This window comes from Elephas maximus, chromosome 14 (genome assembly GCF_024166365.1).
Source record: "Elephas maximus indicus isolate mEleMax1 chromosome 14, mEleMax1 primary haplotype, whole genome shotgun sequence".
NCBI classification, from domain to species: domain Eukaryota; kingdom Metazoa; phylum Chordata; class Mammalia; order Proboscidea; family Elephantidae; genus Elephas; species Elephas maximus.
Genome location: NC_064832.1, coordinates 33,690,937 through 33,704,643, shown reverse-complemented (window position 1 = coordinate 33,704,643; position 13,707 = coordinate 33,690,937). Strand labels below are relative to the sequence as shown.

At 37.4% G+C, this 13,707-nt stretch overlaps 2 protein-coding genes across 5 annotated transcripts in view; both read right to left on the bottom strand.

Moving 5' to 3' along the window:
- Nucleotides 1-13,707, bottom strand: part of LOC126058325 (carboxypeptidase B2-like) — a 175,365-nt gene that overhangs the window by 104,628 nt on the left and 57,030 nt on the right. The window lies entirely within an intron of this gene.
- Nucleotides 1-13,707, bottom strand: part of ZC3H13 (zinc finger CCCH-type containing 13) — a 246,050-nt gene that overhangs the window by 231,786 nt on the left and 557 nt on the right. The window lies entirely within an intron of this gene.

Here is a 13,707-nt window from a genome sequence, read left to right as displayed (position 1 = left end):
AACCCTTTCACTCCTTTTTACAAAACTTTTTTTTTTTTAATTTTCTGATCAATAACCCTACAATAAAGCAACTTATTCACTTTTATGATCCAAATCAGTATTTCCATGATCATACTCCAAGAGTACTCCTGGGGCTGCACTAGTGACAACTCACTTCTGCTGTACTGCCAGTGCTGGGTCCAAGCCTTTCAAATACACTGGGTCTTGGGGATCTGTTATCAGATATGGTATTGGTATTTTCCACTGTGACCTTCCTTCCAATTTTTGACATTTTGGACTACTTTAGACAAAAGAGAGAGACAGATATGTAAAATTCTTTAGTTTTGAATAACTGAGCCCATAACTTAACAAAGAAAACCAAACCCATTGTTGTCAAGTCGATTCTGACTCATAGCGACCCTACAGGACAGGGCAGAACTGCCCCACAGAATTTCCAAGGAGCGCCTGGCAGATTCAAACTGCTGACTTTTTGGTTAGCAGCCGTAGCCCTTAACCACTATGCCACCAGGGTTTGCCCATAACTTACAAGTAGATAAAATTATTGTACCATAAAATTACAAGGTATTTTCCTTGTGAGAAAAAGACATAGGAGACGTCACAGATAAACAGAAGCACATTTTATGGAATTCTTTATTAATGAATCTATAAAACTTTGAAATCTGCAGTGAACAAATAAGATTCCACTTGCACAGTAAAGTCTTCACTGTACATTGAACCTCAGAAAATACACTATAAAACATTTAGAAGTTATTTATAAAAAGTTCTTTCAAAATTTATTAACTCAATTCTTAAGTACAAGTTATGCTATCATTCTCCATTAACCAGTTAACCAGAAAAGAGTGCTATGTCAAAGAAAATGGGAAAATGAAATCAGGTGGGAATTGTACTGATGGCAGAAATGATGGCTTAATGCAAGTTAACTGACAACATTAATAACTGAAAAATCAGCCTGGGAGAAAATGAGTGCTATTTAAATATTTTCTTTGTCTTACAGAGGACAAAGAAATGCAATTTAATTAAGGTGTTTGTTTTCCAGTAACAGGAAAACAATCACTCTCTATGTTGACAAAATGATTTCCTTTCAAAATAAGACAGGCTATAGGACTAGAAAACGTCAAGGCGTTTCTATAGTCCGTGCTACAGTGACATAAAAGTCAAAGGTGCTAATAAACAGGCTATTTTACCATATTAATGGCAAGAGAACAAAGACAAAAAGTATAAATATCAAAAGAGTAAATAAAATACACCAAAAACCAAAACTACAATAGACCAAGATATAATCTAGAGAGTACACTAGGTAGGAACTGCCTAAGGGAAAGAGAAAAGAACTAACTATGTAACACTACATACAACCTAAAAATACTAGCTTAAGACTTATAGTAGTCAAAAGTTAATTAGTACTCAAAAGTAAACCATGGTAGCTAAAGAACTAAAAGCTCCATTTTACACAGAACAGTCTCTATAAAGATCACAAATGCTATTTTATATGATTTCAAGGCTAAGGTATACTACTTGAAAAAAAATTAAATCATAGTTTATAAAACAAAATTAAAAAAGTAATTATAAACAATGCTTATACTTCTTTTCAAGTTACATTTTTAAAGGATCTAAAGAATAAAGACAACATTTGACACATGAACAAAGATGATAAACCAAAAAGAAGAAAATATGAAATGATACAATACGGTAGTTTTAAGCCAACAAACTTTATATTCTTTTTATTCTTTAATAGAAAATATAATCATTATTTTAACGCAATAATTAATTTTTAACGATTCAAATAAGTTAGAAAATAACTTTAAAGTAATTAAAAAAAAAATTCAGTCACATAAATGAATAAAAGTTGCTGTAACATAAAATCACTATGTATCAACTATTCTCCAAGTAAGGAGCTATACAGCCAACCCTACAGGGTAACGTTAGCATTGTAAGTTAACTTTTGGTTTAACATTTAGGGGCCTCGTTCTCAGCCCAAACGTGCACTTACAGCATTAGAGTTCGTAGTGTCATGTGACTATCAGATTTATTGGACAGAAAGAACTGAAAGCCAAGAGAAGAGCTAAGATCTTCCACAAAACGTACAACTTTGGTTAGTTTCTTTCTGAGCAGGATTCAATAATAAGAAATACATGTGTCACGAAGTACATAGGAAAAATTAGAAAAACAAAATTTTAAAGTTTCATTTTAAGTAACTACAATTTTTAGTATTACGGATATACACTGTAATCCTAGCAATGAGTTCAATTCTGAAAACATTTATCAATAAACTTAAAACTGAATAGGTTTCAAAAGTTTCTCATTAGCTAGTTATTGAGAACTTGGAAAACAAGCACACCATCCACCACAGTACCTCAAAGAGACTACTAATGCTAACCTTACATCTTTCCCTCCACTACCAATGGAAATGAGTTAGTTCTCTCCCCCCACAGCCCTACTCCTAACACACCTTCACTCTCAACACACACACCTCCAAAGAAATCAGGGGGGTGGTTTCTACAATTAGATTAACAGTTATTTATCATTGTACTTAAAACACTGGTCATCTATCATGTTTGTGCTTGCTTTTCTGAAGGCCTCAGGTATTAACCCCGCTGCTTCTCTCCCTGTTCTGTCACCTGTTGCTCCCATCAGCACTCCTCCACTGATCTACTGCTGGAAAGCACAGTCTCATAGACTTGCTCCAATCTTAGATCCCTGATGTAAGCTTGTAAGATTTCAAAGCAATCTGACTGCTATGCCAAAGACAATCAAGTAAGGACTGACTATCCAAGCCTACACTGCTCTTTGTATACTTGACATCAATAAAGTTGCTTCCCACAGAAACAAAACCTCTCTTATAGGTGACATCAAGAACTACTCAAGATTCACCTACATAGTGAATATCCCAGGAATTTTACTTCCAATTACTCTTGAGTCTTCCAAGTTAGGGAAGAACTGCAACGAAGTAAAGTTGTACTCTCCTTTTTTTCCAAGTCCAACAGTGTCAGACCCTGCCCTGAAACAGCACTGCATCCAGGTACCACGTCTAGGTTAGAGGTCCTAGATACAGAAGAGAAAAAAAAAGAATCTGGGGCAAAGAGGTAAAAAGGAAAAATTGACACTTTCTAACTAAAAAGGAGTTAGATGAGTTCTGATCACCCATCTAGGAAATTCTATCTCTGCTGACAATTCAACAACAAAAAGTTAATTAAAATATTATTACTGAAACATAATGTTCATGACTTTGAATAAATAAAACGGTTTTTGTGTGCAAAGAACACAATACATGACTTTTTCAAAATCCCATTTATGTAAATATACACAATCTACAATACACCAAAGAAATTTTCTCTTACATATAATATTTAAAACTATGTTGCCATCAATTGTGACTTAACTAGAACTTTAAATTCTACTTAAAAATTTAGGTTCACAAAGGGCAGAGCTGAGATGGCAGAATAGACAGGCGCTTCCGGCAAGCCCTCTTTACAACAAAGACCCAAAAAAACAAGTGAAACGAGTATATTTGTGACAAGCTGGGAGCCCTGAGTTTCAAAGGCAAGCTCAGAAAACGAACTAAGGGGCAGGAGAAGGAAGAGACCGTTCAGAAGCGGGGAGGAGCTACCGGATCTGAACTGTGAGGAGCCCTCAGGCACCATTCCAGGAGCCGTGGCGGCTGCCGGTTGGTATGAGGATTCAGGAACAGTTTCCTCAGGGAGAAGCAGCCAGCCACACAGCCTACTCACACCTCTGGAACCTGAGAATAATGGCGCTCTCAGCAAAAGCTAAGTACTTGCATACATTTTACCACACCCCCCCCCCCACCCCAACACGCACAAGCCAGCTTCAGCTGCTAAATTCCCCGGGCCTGCGACAGACACTGTTGACCACCTAGAGCCATTCCCCCGGCCTTGGGGAAGGAAAAAATTTGCAATTGGGGGAAAAGATAATTTGCTAGCTCCACTACCTGGGGAAGCTTAGGACAGAAGCAGCTCCTGTCCAGGCATAAACCATCTGTGGACTTTAAGCACCTTTCCCTTCTACATGGACCTGTGTGGGCCTATTTCGGGAGAATAGGCCCTTGCTGGCAAACTCTAACCATTTTAGGTGTGCAGTGGAGAGGTGGGTGTTTGATGTTTGATATTGCTTTCCCTATTAAACAAGGTCCTCACCTACCCACATCAGGGACCTAAAGACTGGTAGCTCCACTCAGGTCACCCAGCCACCCACAACAGGGGTTCAAAGATAACTGGTACCTCCCAATCCTTACAACGAAAAACTTTGGGTGCCCATGGTCCGTCTGCAGAACCCACCCACCTGCATGCTCTAGGGAACACAGGCACACTTTCCTCAGAGACACTTGGAGGTTGGTTCTCAGCCCCCTGCCTTGTTCAGAGCGTGGCCCCCTGCTGCAATCAGATACCAGTATATAAGCCAATCACCCCTGCCCCTCTAAGACTGTAGGATAGAGCCTGTACCACACACTTGATGATCAGCTACCTGGAAACCTGAGCTGAATTCATACAAGAAAACTAATGGACTCCTAGACTGACAGACCTGAAAACAGCTCTAGCCAGCTGGGGACAGGACCTCAGAGCTCCAAAGATGAAAATAATCAAGCTAGCTCACTCAAGCAACCCATAGGGGTATACCAAAACAAAACAAAGCAAGAAGCTACGACACAATAAGCAAGCATGAACTAATACAATAACTTATAGATGGCTTGGAGACAACAGTCAATATGAAGTCACATCAAGAAACAGACCATGATCTCCTCATCAGGCTCTCACAACAAAAAATCCAGGGATCTTCTACATGAAAGTGCATTCCTGGAATTACCAGAGCCAGAATACAAAAGTTTAATATACACAACCCTTCAAGACATCAGGAAGGAAACGAGGTAATACGCAGAACAAGCCAAAGAACACACAGATAAAGCAACTGAAGAAATTAGAAATATTATTCAGGAACATAATGAGAAGTTTAATAACCTGGAAAAACCCATAGACAGACAGAAATCAGAAATTCAGAAGATTAACAATAAAATTACAGAAGTAGACAACTCAATAGAAAGTCAGAGGACCAGAACTGAGCAACGAGAAGCTAGAATTACTGAACACGACGACAAATCACTTCGCACTAATATATTTGAAGAAAAATCAGATAAAGAATTTTAAAAAACAAAGACACCCTCAGAAACATGTGGGACTTTATCAAGAGAAATAACCTACAAGTGATTGGAGTACCAGGATAACAGAAAATAGAGAATTGCTGAAGATTTGTTGGCAGAAAACTTCCCTCATATTGTGAAAGATGAGAAGATATCTATCCAAGATGCTCATTTAACTCCACATAGATGTTAAAAGAAAGTCACCAAGACATATTATAATCAAACTTGCCAAAACCAAAAATAAATAGAGAATTATAAGACCAGCAAGGGATAAACAAAAAGTCACCTATAAAGGAGAGCCAATAAGAATAAACTAAGACTACTCAGCAGAAACCATGCAGGCAAGAAGGCAATTGGATGATGTATTTAAAAAACTGAAGGAAAAAAACTGCCTGCCACGAATCATATACCCAGCAAAACTGTCTCTTAAATATGAAGGTGAAATTAAGACATTTCCAGATAAACACAAGTTTAGGGAATTTGTAAAAACCAAACCAAAACTACAAAAAATACTAAAGGGAGTTATTTGCTTAGAAAATCAATAATATCAGTATCAACCCAAGACTAGAACACTGGGCAGAGCAACCAGAAGTCAACCCAAACAGGGAAATCCAAAAAAACAAAGCAAGATTATAAAAAAGAGCTCAAGACAGGGTAACAGTGCTGTTATATAAAACAAGACAACATTAAAATAATAAAGAGGGACTAAGAAATGTAAAAAAAAAATTTTTTTTTTTTTTTAAGAAATGTAATCATACACCTGCCATATGGAGAGGAAGATACAGTGATACAAACAAATAAAAACTGGGTTTAAATTTAGAAAAATGGGGTAAATAATAAGGTAACCACAAAGGAGACAAACTATCCTACTCATCAAAATAAAATATAAGAAAAAAATAGACTCAGTAGAAACAAAATCAACAACAACAAACATGAGGAAAGGACAACATATCATCTATTCAGGACATAAAATTAAGTGAGAAAAAAAAACTGTCAATGACACACAAAAAAAGACACCAAAATGAGAGCACTAAATTCATACCTATCCATAATTACCCTGAATGTAAACGGGCTAAATGCACCAATAAAGAGACAGAGAGTGGCAGAATGGATTAAAAAACAAGATCCATCTATATGCTGCCTACAAGAGACACACCTCAAGACTGAGAGACACAAACAAACTAAAACTCAAAGGATGGAAAAAATATATCAAGCAAACAACAGTCAAAAAAGAACAGAAGTGGCAATACTAATTTCTGACAAAATACACTTTAAAGTTAAATCCATCAGAAAGGATGAGGAAGGACACTATATAATGATTAAAGGGACAATACACCAAAAGATATAACTATATTAAATATTTATGCACCCAATGACAGGGCTGCAAGATACATAAAACAAACTCTATCCGCATTGAAAAGTGAGATAGACAGCTCCACAGTAATAGTAGGAGACTTCAACATACCACTTTTGGTGAAAGACAGGACATCCAGAAAGAAGCTCAATAAAGACACGGAAGATCTAAATTGCACAATCAACCAACTTGACCTCGCAGACATATACAGAACACTCCACTTTCTTTTCCAGTGCACATGGAACATTCTCTAGAATAGACCACATACTAGGTCATAAAGCAAGCCTTTGCAGAATCTGAAATGATGAAATATCACAAAGCATCTTCTCTATCAGGCCATAACAGTAGAAATCAATAGCAGGGAAAAGAAATCAAGCACTTGGAAACTGAGCAAAATCCAGCTAAAAAAAGACTGGATTAGAGAAAGTATTAAGGATGGAATAAAGAAATTCAGAGAACCCACTGAGAATGAAAGCACTTCCTATCAGAACCTTCGGGACACAGCAAAAGCAGTGCTCAGAGGCCAATTTATATCAAAAAAAAATTTATATCAATAAATGCACTCATAGAAAAAGAAGAAAGGGCCAAAATCAAAGAATTATCCCTACAACTTGAACAAATAGAAAGAGAGCAACAGAAGAAACCCACAGGCACCAGAAGAAAACAAATAATAAAAATTAGAGCTCAACTAAATGAAATAAAAAACAATTGAAAGAATTAACAAGACCAAAAGGTAGTTTTTGGCAAAAAATCAACAATATTGATAAACCACTGGCCACACTGACAAAAGAAAAACAGGAGAGGAAGCAAATAACCCGAATAAGAAATGAGATGGGTGACATTACAACAGACCCAACTGAAATTAGTAAAATCATATCAGATTATATGAAAAATCGTACTCTAACAAATTTGAAAACCTAGAAGAAATGGATGAATTCCTAGAAACACACTACCTACCTAAACTAACACAAACAAAGGAAGAACTAAATAGTCCCATAACAAAAGACATTGAAGAGGTAATCAAAAACCTCCCAACAAAAAAAAGCCCTGGTCCAGAAGGCTTCACTGCAGAGTTCTACCAAACTTTCAGAGAAGAGTTAACACCACTATTACTAAAGGTATTTCAGAGCACAGAAAACAATGGAATACTACCAAACTCATTCAATGAAGCCACCATATCTCTGATACCAAAACCAGGTAAAGAAACCACAAGAAAAGAAAATTATAGACCTACATCCCTCATGAATGTAGATGCAAAAATCCTCAACAAAATTCTAGCCAATAGAATTCAACAACATATCAAAAAAATAATTCACCATGACCAAGTGGGATTCATACCAGGTATGCAAGGATGGTTCAACATTAGAAAAACAATTAACGCAACCCAAAACATAAATAAAACAAAAGAGTGGAATCACATGATTTTATCAATTGATGCAGAAAAGGCATTTGACAGAGTTCAACACTCATTCATGATAAAAACTCTCAGCAAAATAGGAATAGAAGGAACATTCCTCAACATAATAAAGGGCATTTATACAAAGCCAACAGCCAACATCACCCTATGGAGAGAGCCTGAAAGCATTCCCAGAGATCAGGAACCAGACAAGGATGCCCTTTATCACCACTCTTATTCAACATTGTGTTGGAGGTGCTAGCCAGAGCAATTAGGCTAGATAAAGAAATAAAGGGCATCCAGATCGGCAAGAAAGAAGTAAAAGTATCTTTATTTTCCGATGACATGATCTTATACACAGAAAACCCTAAGGAATCCTCCAGAAAACTACTGAAACTAATAGAAGAGTTCAGCAGAGTATTGGTATACAAGATAAACATACAAAAATCAGTTGGATTCCCCTACACCAACAAAAAGAACACAGAAGAGGAAATCACCAAATCAATGCCGTTTACAATAGCCCCCAAGAAGATAAAATACTTACGAATAAATCTCACCAGAGATGTAAAAGACTTATACAAAGAAAGCTACAGTACACTTCCGCAAGAAACCAAAAGAGACTTACATAACTGGAAAAGCATACTTGCTCATGGATAGAAGATTTAATATTATAAAAATGTCTATTCTACCAAAACCGATCTATCCGTTTAACGAAATTCCAATCCAAATCCCAACGACATTCTTTAACGAGACGGAGAAACAAATCACCAACTTCATATGGAAGGGAAAGACGCCCCAGATAAATACGGCATTACAGAAAAAGAAGAACAAAGTGGGAAGCCTTGCCTTACCTGATTTTTAGAACCTATTATATCACCACAGTAGTCACAACAGCCTGGTACTGGTAACAGATACATAGACATATGGAACAGAACTGAGAATCCAGACATAAATCCATCCACACATGAACAGCTGATATTTGACAAAGGCCCCAAAACAGTTAAATGGGGAAAAGACAGTCTTTTTAACAAATGGTGATGGCATAACTGGTTATCCATCTGCAAAAAAATGAAACAAGACCCATACCTCACTGAATGCACAAAAACAAGCTCAAAAATGGATCAAAGACCTAAATATAAAATCTAAAACCATAAAAGATCATGGAAGAAAATAGGGACAATGTTAGGAGCCCTAATACATGGCATAAACAGTTTACAAAACATTACTAACAATGCAGAAGAAAAACTAGATAACTGGGAGCTCCTAAAAGTCAAACACCTATGCTCATTCAAAGACTTCACCAAAAGAGTAAAAAGACTACCTACAGACTGGGAAAAAGGTTTTAGCTATGACATTTCTGATCAGAGCCCGATCTCTAAAATCTACATGATACTGCAAAAACTCAACTGCAAAAACACAAATAACCCAATTAAAAAATGGGCAAAAGATATGAACAGATGCTGCACTAAAGAAGACATTCAGGTAGGTAACAGATACATGGGGAAACATTCAGGATCATTACCCTTTAGAGAAATGCAGATCAGAACTACAATGAGATTTCATCTCACTCCAACAAGGCTGGTATTAATTCAAAAAACACAAAATAATAAATGTTGGAGAGGCTGTGGAGAGACTGGAACACTTAAACACTGCTGGTGGGAATGTCAAATGGTACAACCACTTTGGATCGATTTGGTGTTTCCTTCAAAAGCTAGAAATAGAACTACCATATGTTTCAGCAATCCCACTCCTTGGAATATATCCGAGAGAAATAAGAGCCATTACACGAACAGATATATGCACACCCATGTTTACTGCAGCACTGATTACAACAGCAAAAAGATAGAAGCAACCAAGGTGCCCATCAACAGATGAATGGATAAATAAATTATGTTATATTCACACAATGGAATAAAAAAAAAAAAATACTACACATCAATAAAGAACGTGAAGAATCTGTGAAACATTTCATAACATGGAGGAACCTGGAAGGTATTATGCTGAGTGAAATTAGTCAGCTGCAAAAGGACAAATACTGTATAAGACCACTATTTTAAGAAGTAGAGAAATAGTTTAAACTGAGAAGAAAACTTTTTTTGTGGTTATGAGAGGGGGGAGGGAGGAAGGGAGGGTGGGAGAGGAGTATTCACTAATTAGATAATAGATAAGAACTACTTCAGGTGAAGGGAAAGACAACACACAATACAGGAGAGGTCAGCACAACTGGACTAAACCAAAAGCAAAGAAGTTTCCAGAATAAACTGAATGCTTCGAAGGCCAGTGTAGCAGGGGCAGGGGTTTGGGGACCATGGGTTCAGAGGACAACTAAGTCAATTGGCATAATAAAATCTATTAAGAAAACATTCTGCATCCCACTTTGAGGAGTGGCGTCTGGGATCTTAAACACTAGCAAGCAGCCATCTAAGATGCATCAATGGGTCTCAACTCACCTGGATCAAAGGAGAATGAAGAACAACAAGGACACAAGGCAATTACGAGCCCAAGAGACAGAAAGGGCCACATGAACCAGAGACTACATCTTCCTGAGACCAGAAGAGCTAGATAGTGCCCGGCTACAATGGATGACCGCCCTGACAGGGTACACAACAGAGAACCCCTAAGGGAACAGGAGAGCAGTGGGATCCAGACCCCAAACTCACATAAAAAGACCAGGCTAATGGTCTGACTACGACAAGAAGGACCCCAGTGGTCATGGCCCCCAGACCTTCTGTTGGCCCAGGACAGGAACCATTCCCAAAGCCAACTCTTCCGACATGGATTGGACTGGACAGTGGGTTGGAGAGGGATGCTAATGAGGAGTGAGCTTCTTGGATCAGGTGGATGCTTGAGACTGTGTTAGCAACTCCTGCCTGGAGGGGAGATAAAAGGGTAGAGGGGGTTAGAAGCTGGCAAAACGGACACGAAAAGAAAGAGTGGATGGAGAGAGCGGGATGTCCCATTAGGGGGAGAGTGGAGAGTAATTGGGAGTATGTAGCAAGGTGTATATAAGTTTTTGTGTGAGAGACTGACTTGGTTTGTAAACTTTCACTTAAAGCGCAATAAAAGTTATGAAAAAAAATTTAGGTTCACAAAGGAAGATAACTATCACAAAAGAATAAAAAGTAAATGGGACTGAGGAAAAAAAATTTTTAGTTAATATCTGAACAGCCTTTGATAAGTAAATATTTCAAAGTATATGGGAAAAGTTAAAAACAATACAACAAAGTAAAAAAAATTAATGCTGAAGTCTTCCCTATCACACAGATTATAAATTAAGGTTACAACAAAAATTTACTAATTTAGTTAACTCTTCTTTAATGTTGTTCTCCATTTTTGTTTTCAAATAAATTGCTCTGCCCGTTGTTCTTTTGTTTAAGTTACCCTTACACTATCACATCATCATTTCTTTCCCAAACAGCAGCACTGTAAGAGCCAGAATAAGACTGGTGAAAGTCCATTTAGTCATTTTTCTATTTTTCCTTGCAGATATATAAATATCTGAAATTTTCCTTATCACTTTTAAATTTAAAAAGAAAAAGAATAACTGGAAATAAAGCTTGAATCTCCTGAAGGCACAGGAAAAGGGAGTCTTAATAAATGGGAAATTACATTATCACAATCTATTCAAAGCTGCACACTATAAATATGGCTGAAAAAGTTGAAAAATACAGGGTCCTCTTCTCTGAATAATTAATTAAACCTGAAGCCTAATGGCTAAAATCTTGTCAGTAAAATATGTATCAGTTCTAGTATCTTCACTGGATCCTTCTGAGGTCTCATCTTCTGTAGTGTAAATGAAAGCATAACTCTTTTTAATCTGGATGATCTTCTATTACTTATACAGCAGCAGCGTAATACCAGGAAACTGTCAAATAATTACATAACTAAAACTATATAAATGTATTAATTAGTAGAATAAATCCCTACCCATTGAATTTCTAAGATTTAAAGGGTTATATTAAAAAATAAAACTTTCCCCACATTCATACTTCATGTTTTAAAAGAAAAAATAGCTGTTTATTTGATGCATACTTTTGAAGAATTTATTAAAAAGAACTTTCTCAAACACCCTTCCAGGTTGCTTACCTGTAGACAGAGTAAATCTATTCTTAACTGATCGTGCAACAGAACTGGCACAACTAAGCTGACTACACAGGTATGAGCAAGGCAATACTGCAGCACTGTGCAGAAAATAACTTGTTAAAAAGATTGTGTGTGCACAAAGAACACCCCATCCTGGGAACCACTATGAAGTGACGTAAACAGAACCGCAACACACAGAGCTACAAGAGGAGAAGAGAAGACAGGGTTACATGAACACCAGTTAATACCTCAGCCACTACAAAGTACCTGCTAAAATGCCTCCAACTCTGTATGAGCTGTGGGTTGCGAGTGGGGAATACGGGAAAGACTAACGTCCACTGAAAACCAATTCTCCAAATGGAAGTTAAACAATTTTGCTTTCCCTATGTAAACACCAATGCATATTATAATATAAACTAATACAGATGATTCATTAAAATTTTAATAATTTGGTATAAAAAAGTTAACATAGCATCCACTTGCTGTCTCTTAATATTTTTAATCTGTACTACAGATATGAAAATAAGATGTGCACACATCCTAAAATGTACAATGTGCAATTAGAATTACCAATAACTAGGACTTCAGTAAAACCAAACCACTTGTCATGGAGTCGATTCGGACTCACAGCGACCCTGTCAGAGGCATAGACTTCATAAAACTGTATCCTACCAGACGGACACAGTGAAATTTTTAGTTTCATGATGCAACTATTTTTACACACACAAACTGACATATACCTCCATCAATCTTCTTACTATCTCTCTGAAACTGTCATCTATTATAATCTAAGTATTTCATTAATAACTTCAAAATCAATAGCTCTCCAAAACATTATTGTTTGGACAGTAAAGCCCATGACATCAAGTATTACAGAACTAAAAACACCCAGAAACTGGACCATGCTAACTGGCACCATGCACACAGGGATGGCGCTGCATAAGCATCGGGATTTGCCGCAACAGTATCACGAACTCTGAAAACGCGAGGCGTGAAGACCTCTTCCAAACTTTCTAAATTCCCTCTTTACAAATGCAAAAACCTTAAGAGACTCTAGCCCATAATTTTCAAAGTAGTTCAAATTACCTGGAAACCTTCTAATATAACCGAATAGATTAACACACTACCTTCCACACGCAAAATCCTACCAACATCATTCAAGTAATAGCAACTCCGAATTTGTCAGCCATTTAAATTATATTAACCTATTTAAAAAGAGCGGGGCACTGGTGGCGCAGTGGTTAAGCGTTCGGCTGCTAAGCGAAAGGTCGGCAGTTCCAATCCACCAGCCCCTCCCTGGAAACCCTATGGGGGAGTTCTACTCTGTCATACAGGGTCCCTATGAGTCGGAATCGACTCAAAGGTAACAGGTTTGTTTGCGTTTGTATTTAGAAAGAGGTAATGCTAAACATAAGGTCCCGTCCTTTCATTCTACCTCTCTTTCAATTTGTTTCCCCCGCATATAACTGCCAAGACTAGCACTCCTCAACTCCCAGGCCCTAACTCGGTTTATCACTGCCAGTAAATACAGAACACCAAAAATAACCAAAAGATCCCTTTACCGATTACAGGTCTGGAATGCCCAAAGAAAAAACTCCGAAATCTAAGACCTTATTCCGGCACCCCTCCATTGCATACAAACGCGAATTCTGCTCAAGGGTTCCCGTGCCCACCTCAAATGTCAGTCACAGTCTTTTGCCTGAGTCGACCTGTCCCCTAGACAGA